The sequence below is a fragment of the Alligator sinensis genome, unplaced genomic scaffold (genome assembly GCF_000455745.1).
Source record: "Alligator sinensis unplaced genomic scaffold, ASM45574v1 scaffold138_1, whole genome shotgun sequence".
Taxonomy (NCBI): Eukaryota; Metazoa; Chordata; order Crocodylia; family Alligatoridae; genus Alligator; species Alligator sinensis.
The window spans coordinates 4,256,370-4,269,260 of NW_005841862.1; positions in this window are offsets into that span (position 1 = coordinate 4,256,370).

A 12,891-nucleotide genomic window follows, 5' to 3' on the forward strand; every position below is an offset into this window, starting at 1 on the left:
CCCCCGCAGCGCCCGGCCGTTGGTGGCGCCCAACCGCTGGGGCCCCGCGCGCGGGGTGACCAACGGCCGCCCCCAGCTGTGCCAGCGCCTCCCCTCCCCTCCTGGCCTGGCAGCAGAGAGGTCCGGTAGCCTGTGGCACTGTGGCTGGGCTCCTGCCCCCCGTGGAAGTCAGTGGAGCTGGATCCACTGAGCTTAATGGGAGGACAGCGCCCACCGCATACCCCAGAGGTTATGGCAGGGGTTACCCACGTTTTTGGGCAGAGTGCCAAAAACACTCCCGACCTGGTTTTGTAAGATGTCATTGTGCTAGGGCCAGATGTCAGTGAAGCCACAAGGGGCCTGATTAGGGCGCCCATCATAAAGGGCATTTCGGTTCTCTGCTACTCTGTCCTCTACGGATACAAAACCCGGCGCCTTTATGTCCTCTATTCTCTTCTCTTGAAGAGGAAAATAGAGGACATACAGGCGTCCGGCTTTGTATCAATGGAGGACAACCAGACTGTCCTCTATGATGGCCACCCTAGGCTTGATCCTTGTTGTGGTGGCACAGCCCTGCCCCCTTCCCAGTGGTATACTGTGGCCAATACTTGATTTGCACCCCCTGTCTGCCGATGATCACCAAGCTGGCAGGGTGGGGGCCCTGGCGACTGATCACCAAGCCTGAAAATGACAGGGGTGAAACTGGAAGTGCCGCCAGGGGATCAAGTACTCTCTGGAGGGCCCGGCTGACCCCTGCCCCAGGCTGGTGCCTGAGGGCATGGACCCCCCTTGACCCTGCCGTCAGTACGCCGCTGCCCCTTCACCATCCACCTCGAGGTGTGCATGCCAAGCAAAATGTGGCACCTGGGCCAGGGGTTGCCTACCCCTGGGTTATACTGACATGACGTGATGTGGCCATTGCTGGTGCCCAGCACAGTTCACAATGACTCCCAAGTCGGGTTGCCAATTCTGATGGAATTTATTCCGGGAGGTTTCCAGACCGCCAGCGTGCCCGCAACAGTGCAAGTGTGTCCACGTGCTTGCATATAGCAGTTACGGATTACAATGCGTAGACTTTATGTCAGGAAGGCAAATGCACATGACTAGGACATTTAAAAAACCCAGTGGACTAGTGCATGAAATCAGATTCAACATTTAATATTTCTTTTAATGAATGCCCTATCTTTTATCTCCAAAGTGACTCTCAGCAGTCTCCTGACAATTTATATCTAATTCCTAGAGACTCCAGGGCAATTCTGGAGGGTTGGCAACCCTACTCTCAAGCTACTAAAGATGCTTTGGGTATCTTATGTTCCCCCGCCCAAACACATGGGCAAACTTCAGCCACAGAGGAAGGGCCCCCAGGGACTGAATTGTCCTTGATGCCACCACAGCTGGAGGGTGTGCAAAGTTGGACGGCTGCTTCAGTAGTCCCTCTAAAGGGAATATTTGAGGAAGATCGTATGCAACTCCATCAAACAGGCCCAACTCTGAAGTCAATCCCAAATCAGCTGTTTCAGGGGAGTCACATATCTGGCCTGCAGACCAGATCTAGCCCATGGATCTGTCTCCCCCAAGCCAAGGAATTGAGTTATGCAGCTGGTGGACTTGTATCCCAGTTCTGGCCGCAGTGGTGGGGCATCCCATGGCAGCAGTCAGCACCTTAGTGAGACTTAAGGCTGTAGCAGTGCCATGGGCAGAATCCCTAACACTTTAGTCAAAGCCAGTGCGGCTCATGGGCATCTGGAAAGCAGGGAATGCGGCCCTCCAAGTAACTGGAGTTTTTACTGAAAACATGAGACACATTTAAAAGACCCTCAAAGATCATCCACACTGAAAGGGTCATCTCCCTCGCTTCAAAATGAGGTTTTGTAGACCTGGGCCTGAGAGACTAGGAAGGGGAATCAGCGGTGAAGTGCTGGACTTTGAAGAAAGCTGTGGGAAAAATATGGTTGGGATTTAAAAAAAAGTGGGAGAGAGAGAGATAAACCACATGGGACTGAGGGAGATGGACCATTCCTGTGGGACTGTTCCAACTTTAAAGTGCCATTAGGATCACAAAATCATTTGCAAAAATTACATTTTCTTACCCAACAGATCAAAATACTGTGTTTATTTAGTTACACCTGCTGCCTTATTGTTTAATGAACAAAGACATTTTCATTTTATAGTTCAGTTATACTGAGAAGCGAAAACATCTATGGGGGAGTGAGTTAGGTTCTGTTCTGAATTGTCCATCATCCATACATTTGTTAGCTAAATTTCAGCTGTATTTTGTAATCCCTGTTGTCTTCAGATATACTGGTGTAACTAAGAGTGCAATGTGAGATGCAGAATCTTTACTAAAGGGGAAGCTTGACTAAAAGGGGAGGATGAGTTGGTGAAGCTGGCAGTTAGAAAGAAGCTTCTTTTTACTTGTAAAAAAAATAGAGAGAAAACAAACCCCCTTGTCATCACTTTACCAGTCAACTTTTTAAGAAGGAGTGCTGGTTTTGGAACAGCCAGGACAAGGGCTCAAAGCTGAATAATTAAATCATTACAGCATAGGCTACCGTATAAAGATCATATAAAATAATGTTTACCTTAACATTAGTAGCAGTATGGTACAAAACAGACTTTAATGACATGCTGGAAAAAAAACCAAGCCCATTCTCACAGCCAGTTATTAAAACAAGAGAAAATGTCCTGCTTAAGGGTCATTATTATTGCTTATAATAATAAAAATATGAAAATGGTAAAAAAGGTAAAAAATAAAGTGACTCTGCTTTCGTGTGTTGTAACGTTGCCCTGAATATGGAGTTCTGTTTACTATACGGGTCTATACAATGCCCCCTTGTTAACATGAAAAACCCCATTGATTTCAGAGGGAATTATTGTGTACTGTATGAGTTGCAAGAATGAACCTATATATTACACTGCAGCTGTATTCTCAGGGTGCCATTATCTTTAATATAATTGATATTAGCAGTAAAATATGCATAACTCGGGCTCAACATTGCTGTGAGTGATACCTTTTTCTGTTTTCCTAGCGAGAAGCTCTCCCATTGGTGGCAATGCCCTGGAATTCCATGATGTCATGGAGGGGGTGGGGGCTGGGAGGAAGCAAATTTTCTGTCTCAGCTGGCTCAGTCTGTCTCTGGCTCTTGACCTCGCTGCTTCTCTTGGCTCTCAAGATGCAATGCACAGTTCCTTTCCTCTCTCATGGGTCCAAAACAAACAGTTCAGGAGGTAATGAATGAAAGAAGCCTCTACAAGCCAAACCTTGATCAGGGAAAAAGAGGAAATCAAATGCTTCTTTATCTATCCAGGAGGACTTCACAGCTGCTTGCTGTTATCCTGCTGATAGCTCTTATTGAACTAAAAAAGCCTTAAAACAATAATGTAGTTAGACAAAATTGTGCCCTCAGTTAATTATACACATTTAAACTAATAGGAATTGCACATTAGTATGTGATGGGAGAACTGGTCATGAAATCTTTAAATAATTTTTTCTCCCTCCTTCCTGTTTTCCTACTGATGTGGGAATTAGTGTCCCTGAAGGCAACTTGCAAAAGAAGAAAAGGTATTTGTGCCTATTTTTGCTTCTTTGAAATGTATGAACATACTTTAAAGACTTTTCCCAGAACTTTTGTGTGTGTGTGTGTGTTCTTGCTTTAACCTTAATGTTCCTGGTTTTAAGTTATACCTTCCATGGGTTTTGCTAGAAGACTCTTTTTATGGATCAGAGAATTGTTAATAAGGCTGATGTTTCACAAGAAGAGATTTTCTCTTAAGTGTCTGTCAGGTGTTGAAAGGCGACAATAAAAGTGCACCAAAACAAATCATCTTTGATGACCCATAATCAGGGTTCAGACCAGAGCAGAGAGGTTGGTCTAGTGACATTCAAAGACAGTCTCCTAATGGCAGCAGACATAGGTAAGATCTCCATGGACCCTTGAATTTCTCTGCAGCATTTGATACGCTGGACCACAAGATACTATTAAAATACTTACACAATATAGAAGTCCAATGCTATAAAACCCCAACAATAACATGACTCCAAATATTCCTGTCCAGGAGACTTCAGCATGGTGATACATAATTTTTCCCCTTTTGGAAGACCTTTACCAGAAGCATTCCACTGGGATCCATACTATCAACACTATTCCGCCTTTCTTTAATGTCTGATTGAGACCTCTCTGAGATCAGTTGTGAGACACCATGGGCTGAGCTAGCTCGTTATTGACAACTATATATTTCTCTCAACTAAAATCTAAAACTAATATCATTTTAACTACTAAAATGTCAGAATGCCTGTAGGAAATAAGCCCCTGGATGGATGAAGAGCAGCTGGCTCAAATTAAACCCAGGCAAGATTAAAGTGAGGCTGGTTTGAAACAAACTTTTAAGAAAACTGGCAAAGATGTTTTGTCCACCTGCCAAAGAAGATGCTCTTCCCCATTTATAAAAGAAATGTGAAGCCTTCAGGCTGCTGTTTATCTCCTCAATAAGCCTGGCTGATCAAGTTACGTCAGTTTCCTAAAATGCCATCTTCCACCTCCACCTTGTTATCCCATCTTTCCAGATGAGGATCTGGTTGCAGCGATCCATGTATTTGTCAGCATCAGGTTGGATTACTGTAATTCTGAACATGAGGATGACATGCAGGCTGTAGCTGGCAGAGAACACGGGTGTCCACGTTCTATATGGCTCAGATCACTGTGAATAGATCAGGCCTGAGAGCATGTTGCTCCAATGGTTTCAATGGTTTCTAGTCAACTTCAGATGCTAGTAGGCTTCATTCCTAACTTTAAAGACAATTAGATCAAGCCCAAGCTACATAAAAGACCACAGGAAAAAGAAGTCTCAATTCAGGTGACAAGCCTTGGACCCATCATGGCTTTCAGAAGCTCAGAGCTCCAACTGCAGGAAAAATCTCATTCAGCTCTGGAGTCTTTGAAGAATGTACGTGCTAAAATCAAGAAGTCTCAAATAACATGTGTAAAATGCACTTTTTCAAAGGCCAAACCTGTTCAATCTGGGCAGCTTTTCACAGAAATGGAAAAAGGCACATCCCTGAAAAAAGACCCTACTAGAAACCAAGACAGCACTAGAGCTTGCCAAATAACAAGTTGCCTGATTTTTTTTCACACATACACTACCTTTACCTACCCTCGTATGCAATATATTGGCTGAAATTTCCAAACATCTCTCTCTCTCTCTCTCTCTCTTGCTCTCGTATTCTCTCTATCTGCCTGATGCAGATACCCAGTGTGGACAATTCCAGCCCAAATGGCAAACTTATAAGTAACTTCAAATACAGGAGGGCAAAAGGGTGGGCAATAGCAAGGGTCGTGATTTTTTTTCTAGCCCCTATAAATAAGGTAGGTATCGGGATAAAGGAGTGTCATGTAAGTGGCATTAAAAATAAGTCTTCTACTGGAAACTTAAGTAGGGATTCCCTATTGTTTGTGTTTAAATCCTAAACTAGCATTCTATAATTAAACCATTCACAACTAGAATTTTGCATCATTTTTATGTGCAGATTTTTTTCTTTTCTGAATTCTTTTCATGATTTTATTTTTTATTCACACAGTAGGCATGTATACCAACACAAGTTTCATACTTGAAGGCTGTGCTGTATGGTGTCCAGTGACTGGACTCAATGATCTTCTGAGGTCCCTTCCAGCCCTAATGTCTATGAAATCTATTGTCTAATGTAATGTTTCAAAAAGATTTCAAATATTTTTTTTCTGATGGAAACATTTATGTTTTGTTAAGGTTACGGTTTTCAGTTATGTCTTGAACTTGCAACTTTATGTACTATAGTACTATGAGAGTAATTAATATACAATGTACACATTAGAACTGTAGAATTCCTTATTCTAAATATAGAACATACATATACTTGTTTTTAACTGGTATTTTCTAAGCCAGTGCTGATGCAAAGATAGACATGCCCAAGACCTCACTCCTTAGGTGTACAAAATACTTGTATATCTTTAGAAGTCCTCTTCTAGTGGGAATATATCTAAAAATGTCATGATCTTGAAGTAAAACTTATTTTCCTTCTTTCATTTAGCCTACTTTAATTTGATCTTTGGGTCAGGCCACTTATCTTCTATTGTTCTGTAAAATACTTAGCACACTTTAGATACTATGGGCCTGATGCTTAAAAACAAATGAAGCCGTGCTTAGGTCTCATTGACTTCAATGGAAATTAAGGGCATCCTTAATATTACATATATACTAATGTGCTTTCCTGAATATGTATTTTTGAAAGACAGGCTATTTCAATAATTAAATTAGTTCTGAATAGTGGATAAATAAATATCCATATTCAGAACTACTTGCACTCTCATTAGTAGTTGTTCTAAAATAAAGTAGTGTCAATTCTGTCAAAGTCACTTTCTCACTGACCATTAAATATACATATCTGGAGGTTTCAGAGAAATCCACTGTTAAGATACAGTTGTAAAAATAGCTTTAATTTTGAAATACAAAAAATTAGAACTCTTGGTTCCAAAATTATACCTTTTATTAGACCAACTGGAAAATGGCAAGAACATTGTCCCTGAAATTTATTTTTTCAAGCTCTCATAACTCAAATCAGGGGATCCAATTTTATTGAACATTTTTTACATTCCACTTTTAGGTTAAGACTGATACATTTAATTCCAAAAAGAATTTCAAAAACAAAGCTCTAGGAGTGTAAAAATAAGGCTGACAGCACAGAGAACTTAGAATCAGGACTCCTGGGTTCTATTTGGATTTCAGGTTTATCACCGACTTCCTGTAGTTTAAACAAGATGGCTCTGTTTCCATCTTTATAGATTGGGTCCTGAAAAGATTTGAGCATGTTTAGTCCCATTGCCTTCAAACAATGATTCCAAACTTAACATTACACATGGATCCCAATCAACTGGCACAGTGTACATATTCCAGGTTCTCCCTATCATTACCACTAAACGCACACAAAATAATCTTGCTGCCATTGGCTTCTGGACAGTGGCCTGTGTTCTGTGAACCTTCTAGCAGGGGCCAAAAAGTCAGGTAATTAATACTACTTGAAACAGTTTTAATGAATTTCAACTTTTTACACAACCTAATAAGGTGTCTGGGAAGGAGAGCATAAATAGAAAGGAACACATCACTTCCACAAGTTTTTAAAAACATATTTGCTGCCCTATGCACTACATAAGGCAGAATGACCACCAAATTTGGGCACAGAGTCATCCACTGTTTGGTATATGTATTGTAACCACTGTCTTTATTTGTTTATTCTATGTATCATCTTTGAAAGTCTTGTACACAGATACTCAGTGAGTGTGTCTACATGTGCATTTACACCGGCTTAAATTTACTGTGCAGTAAATTACTGCACAGTGAATGGGATGGGCCAACATCTACACGTGCAGGTGTTAAAGTGCATTAATGCTGTGTATGGACTGACTTGGGACTAAAGTTAGTCCCAAGTCATTCCACACACACGGTGTTACTGCGCAGTAAGGTAAGTACACACGGTAACTAATTGGGTGTAAATTTGATACCTCCATGATGCAGGTATCAAATTTATGCTCAAGTCAGTGTAAATCACCATATTTACTGTGCAGTATGGGTATGCATATGTAGAAGTGTGCCTGTACTGTGTGCCTGTACTGTACAGTAATTTTGGTTACTGCACTGTAATTGCTCATGTGTAGACGTGCCCAGTGTGTCACAGAAAGAACAATTCAAATTTAATGCAAAATAATCAGTATTCCTAATCTTGGGAAACTTTTGAGCAGTCACCAGGGGCGATGCATAGGGGGTGCAAGCAGGTGTATGTGCACCCTCTGAGTGTGGCAGTGCACCCCCTACAAAAAGGCACTGCTGACACTGTCGGCAGTGCCTGTGGGCAGTCGCAGCTCACCACCCTGCTGCTGACACCGCCGGTGGCATCTGAGGGTAGTCTGCGATCCCCGCTTTCTACTGCCAATGCTGCTGGCAGTGTCTGTGGGTAGTCACTGACCCCTGGTCGGTGCTTGCCACCTGCCCCTCCACACCACTGACAGCGCTGGCAGTGTCTGCGCGAGCTCCCCCACTTACCGCTACCATGCTCCCACCTCCACTGTGCCCTACTAGCCACTATGCCCCCCCCAGCCGCCAGGGGCACATGTCGTTCATGGCAGTCACACTTGATTTTTCTTTACATTTCTATTTCCAGTACCTTCTTGATTGTCCTCATTAACTGCATGTTCAAGCTGCTTTTAATTATATTCTCCATATAATATGATGAAGGACAACTGACATGAATAAACACCACCACTATATACAGTTGTCAGCCTGCCCTTGTCAAGGGACCTGCAGCTTACTGTAGAGTTCACTTGGCTCTCTAACCTCGTAAATTTTTTCCTCGCTGCGTAGCACTGTGCTTCTAAACACACACTGTCAGTCCTCCTGTGGTATGCAACGGTTAATTGAAACAGACACAAAATAATTGCATGCGCACTAGGGCTCAAAGCATGACATATAGAAGACAAGTGCTTGCAAGATTAATTTACAACAGGGCCAAAGACTGAAAATTCTGTGATCTCCCTTGGAAACTATTTATGGCTTTTTAGGGAAAACGTTGCCTGTTGGTTAGAGAATGAACCTGGGAGTCGATTTTTCTACTGATACTCTGTTTAACTTTGGGTGCACATCAAACTTCCAGTTCGGTTTGCTCATCGGAAACCGTGGTAATACATACTTAACAGATGTTCTGTGAGGCTTAATTGATTATATTTACAAATATAATTGTTTTTCTAATAAATATAATCAATTTGTGTTTGTCTTTGCAAGAGAGTTACTGCACTAATGCAAGTCTGTATTCATTATAAAGAAAATGTGTGGAGAAATAAAGAGAAAACAGGATTTACTCTCCTTAATGATAACACCAGGTTTTGAAACTTAGCCCAGCGGAGCAAATTATTTTGTACAAAAAGAGATTGCATAGGTGGGTTTCTTAGAGATGAATACCGTAAGAGCGTAAGCAGTTGTCCTGGAAAAAATCACTTTCTATAGTTACAGTATCACACAATAATTAACCATGTTCTAGTTCTAGCTGTCCAGGCCCTTTGCAGATGATCAAGTTATGATAACAACTATTTCTCTCTCTTTCGAAGTATCATGCTTTCTTATGGAAGGGGCCTTATCGTAATTAGGCCTAGTGTAAAATCTTTTATTTCCCAGTACTTTACTTCTGTGTTGGTAGACTGGCTTAAAACTGCTGAGGAGAAACAAACAGGATAAAGCCTAATTAGTTCTCAAATGAGATTCCTGTGACTCCACTGATTTATTTTAATCTCCTGTTTAGTAGAGCCTCAGTGAGCTGGTTTGCCCCAAGACCCACACTCTAGCAAACATGCCCCTGAAGACTTCTATTAGGGAAAAAACAGTGGCTTGCTACTTTCTATCCATTAGGCTCACACTGGCCTCATTTTATGGTGCTCATCTTGTAAAATATGTCTACTTCTGCACTACCGCAATACCCACCCTACATGATGTTGCCCTAAAAGCTTCCATCTTTCTGTAACTACTGTACATAGAAGCGCTGAAAGAGACATAACATTCATTTCATATTTATGTTCAGTGGCACTGTCTCAAGCGATATGCAGTTTGTTTTCACAGGTGCCCAGGGGAGCAGCAGCTATACAGAGAAACTCAAGCATACTTAGTACAATGCAAACACCACACGGCTGGCTACTCAAAGCACAAGCAGCAGACCTCCACACCAGGTTGAGTCCTCACTATCATTATTGTCTTTGGCATGCTAATCCTCTCTAAACCCTTTCCTTTCAAAATCTGTTTGATCCTGCTTCATTTTGAAAGGAGTAAGAGCCTCTTGAAAAGGTACCGATGCAACACAAGTCTAAATTGTGAACATCAGTTGATTTATGTTCACAGAGATGAAAACATTATTCTGAGGTCTGACCCTAATGCAGTTCTGAGGTGCTCTGCAGCCTCCCATCTTTCTTAATTAATACTCTTAAGTCTCAAAACCCACTTTGAGGAAAACTAGTCTCCTGAGAGAAAACTGAAAAGGGAATGAGGTGCTGGAGTGGCAGGCAGTAAATTTTAAAGTGACAGCAGGTAACTTTAATTATGTTCTTTTCACTCTTATGAGCCTGGAGAGTTTTATTTCTTAAACAAAAAAAACCCAAAGCTTCTTGTCAAAGGGGGGCTTTTTTCTCCCCTGGAAATTCCTTGTAGACCACACAAATCATTGTGTCCACAATATTATTTTCCATTTTTCCTTAGCAATCAGTCCCTCCAAATCATCTCAGACTCATATCTCATGAGGCATCTCAAGATGGAAGCAACAATCTCTGTAATGAATAGACTGGATATCAGTCCCTGAGTGTCTGTCACATATATACAACAGACTGATTAGAAAAGTTAGATCCCCTGAAAAACTCTTTCTAAGCAGTGCTCATTCCTCATCCGCTTTATGTACATAGTCAGTGGGACCAGTTATCTCTTCTTCTCCTAGGTATCTGTTTCAGGGTAAGTGCTCTCATCACCAGAGTGATCCCCACAGGTGGCATAAGTGAGATATAGAAATTCCCTACATGACAGCTTAATAATGCTTAGCACTTACATAGCACTATACTACCATGTTGTCTTTCACAAACTAAATTAAGGGGCAGCCCATACAAACTATGCGACTAATGCAACACTCATCCCATGCATAAACCATGGTTTTCCATAGACAAGGCACATTTAGAAAGCATATTGAAATTCTTTTTCTTAGCTAAGTACTTCTAAATATTTTCCCCAGTAGCAAAGAAACCCTATGAACCACCATCCTCCCACACCACCACTGCTACTTCAAAAAGCTGCCTTCAGTTCACCTGCAAAATCTTCTTCCTTCCTTTGGTATGAGAGTGAGGCACTTCTCACAGTGACTAAACCAGCAAGGTACTTGAAGCAACAGATGTGTCACTGATATACAGGTAATTCTGCTGGATGTAGACATACTCTTCTCAGGCTTCATTTACATGTGACATAAGAGGCAAGGTGCTATATTTCAAATTCCTTGTGGATAACACGTAATTATTTATCTTCACTGATTAACTTGCATCTTCCATTTAGGACAAAAAGAAGCACTGGAGGGCAGTCCAAGATATACAGGTAGTCCACTTAAAAAGAAATTGAAATATCAAAGGAATACCAGATCAGTCAAATAGGTGCTGAAAGATTTAGTATAACCTAATAGGCAAAATGGCTTACAGGTACAGCCTCAAACCAAGACTTGAAACTGGATTAGAATTCACTTAGTATGGAGGTGAGGTGTAACAGCAGTTTAAAGGTGACCTGCAAAGAAAAAAAAAGTTGAAGTCGCTCTATCAAGAAACTGAGCTTCTTTATTGACTCTTAAGTTAGTATAATTCATGAGTGTTTACCAGCCCTTTAGAAACGTTAGCAGTGTCAAATGCTATGTTCCTTGCCCTTGTTAGAAGACTGCTAGAATGACCCAGAGGTGTGGAATGGAAACTTTCTCCACCATTCATTTAAGGGATAGATACTAAATCCATATCTAATGGAGCTTACTGTCCAAGAGACCATGTTTAACAGATGATTACAAACAAAACAGCTTTAGATAGCATGAATAACTTCTTTTGTCAATTAATTGTCACTTCCTTGTTATCTCTGATGTTGTAACTAGTTCTCCAGGCCCAAATTTACAATAGAAACAGAAGCGGAGAAAGAAAAGGAACTTAAAAAAAAAAACAACAAAAAACAACTTTTATCTCTTCTTTAAAAAAATTAAAAGTGAAAAAAAGGGAACAGAGCACACACTATGGTTTTTCCTTTGCAGGTTATCTTAAGCTAGCAGAATCTTCTCTATAGAAAGAAATGCATTAACTATTAGTTCTACAAGAATGTTGTTCAAATATGTGGTACTGTAGATATCCTTTACATTAGCAATGTAAGTAGTCATATCTGAAAGCAAGCAATGCTGAATTCAACACAAAAAGGATGTTAAAAGGATGAAGCACACACATGCCAGATCCTCAGCTTAGAACTCTCTCACTAAAATCAACCCAACTATGCCAATTTAACACCAGCTGAGAATCTGGCCTATAACATTTTACCAAATTACTAAACCATTTGTGTCACAATCACTGGCTCTAAAAAAAGTCTGTAACCACAAGCAACACAGCTGATAATATGATCAGGAATTCCAGCAACTGTGTGTCACCCCTGCCAATAGTCTAACCAGTACCTGGTTGTCTGTCTAGATGTCTAATACAGTCATTTTGCTGGATATGCAGGGCATTGGCTGGAGAGACAGGACATGCTTCCTAAGTGCAGGAGGACAGGATACATAAACCCATGTAGCCCGGTGGGCTGGTCCTTTGTCACAGTTCTCCAAACCAGCAAATCTCAGTATGCTGCCTGCTTATCCCTAGTGACAGACTGTGTTCATGTTTTCTAGGCATTTGACACCCCACAGTGAAGGTAACGAAGAGGGTTTTTAAACGCAAAAGCTTGCTAAGATTTTTTTTTCCAACTATTTAAGTTGGTCTAATAAAAGATATCAGATTCACCCAAAGAACCAGATTTTCTCAGCATGCAGTGATAAAAAGAGGGTCAAGCAGGATTGTAGTTGTGAACTCATAGCCACAGTTAAATAAAAAAAAAAAAAGAAAACCCTGCTTTGTGAAACCATCTCAGTCGTGATGGTTTTATCCTGGTCAGATGACAGCATCATCAAAACTAATATTCCCTGCTCTTGTGATTTTAATCCAAGTCTTACAGTTTTTCTTCTATAGTCTCGTCTTCTTCAATCCTGTGATTACATGAGAATCTCAGCTGCCTTTTAAAAAGAATCATCTTCTATGCCTCATGATGATTGTGTTGGAAAGATTGAAAATGTGAATCCTTAAGCTTCACAAAAGCTTCACC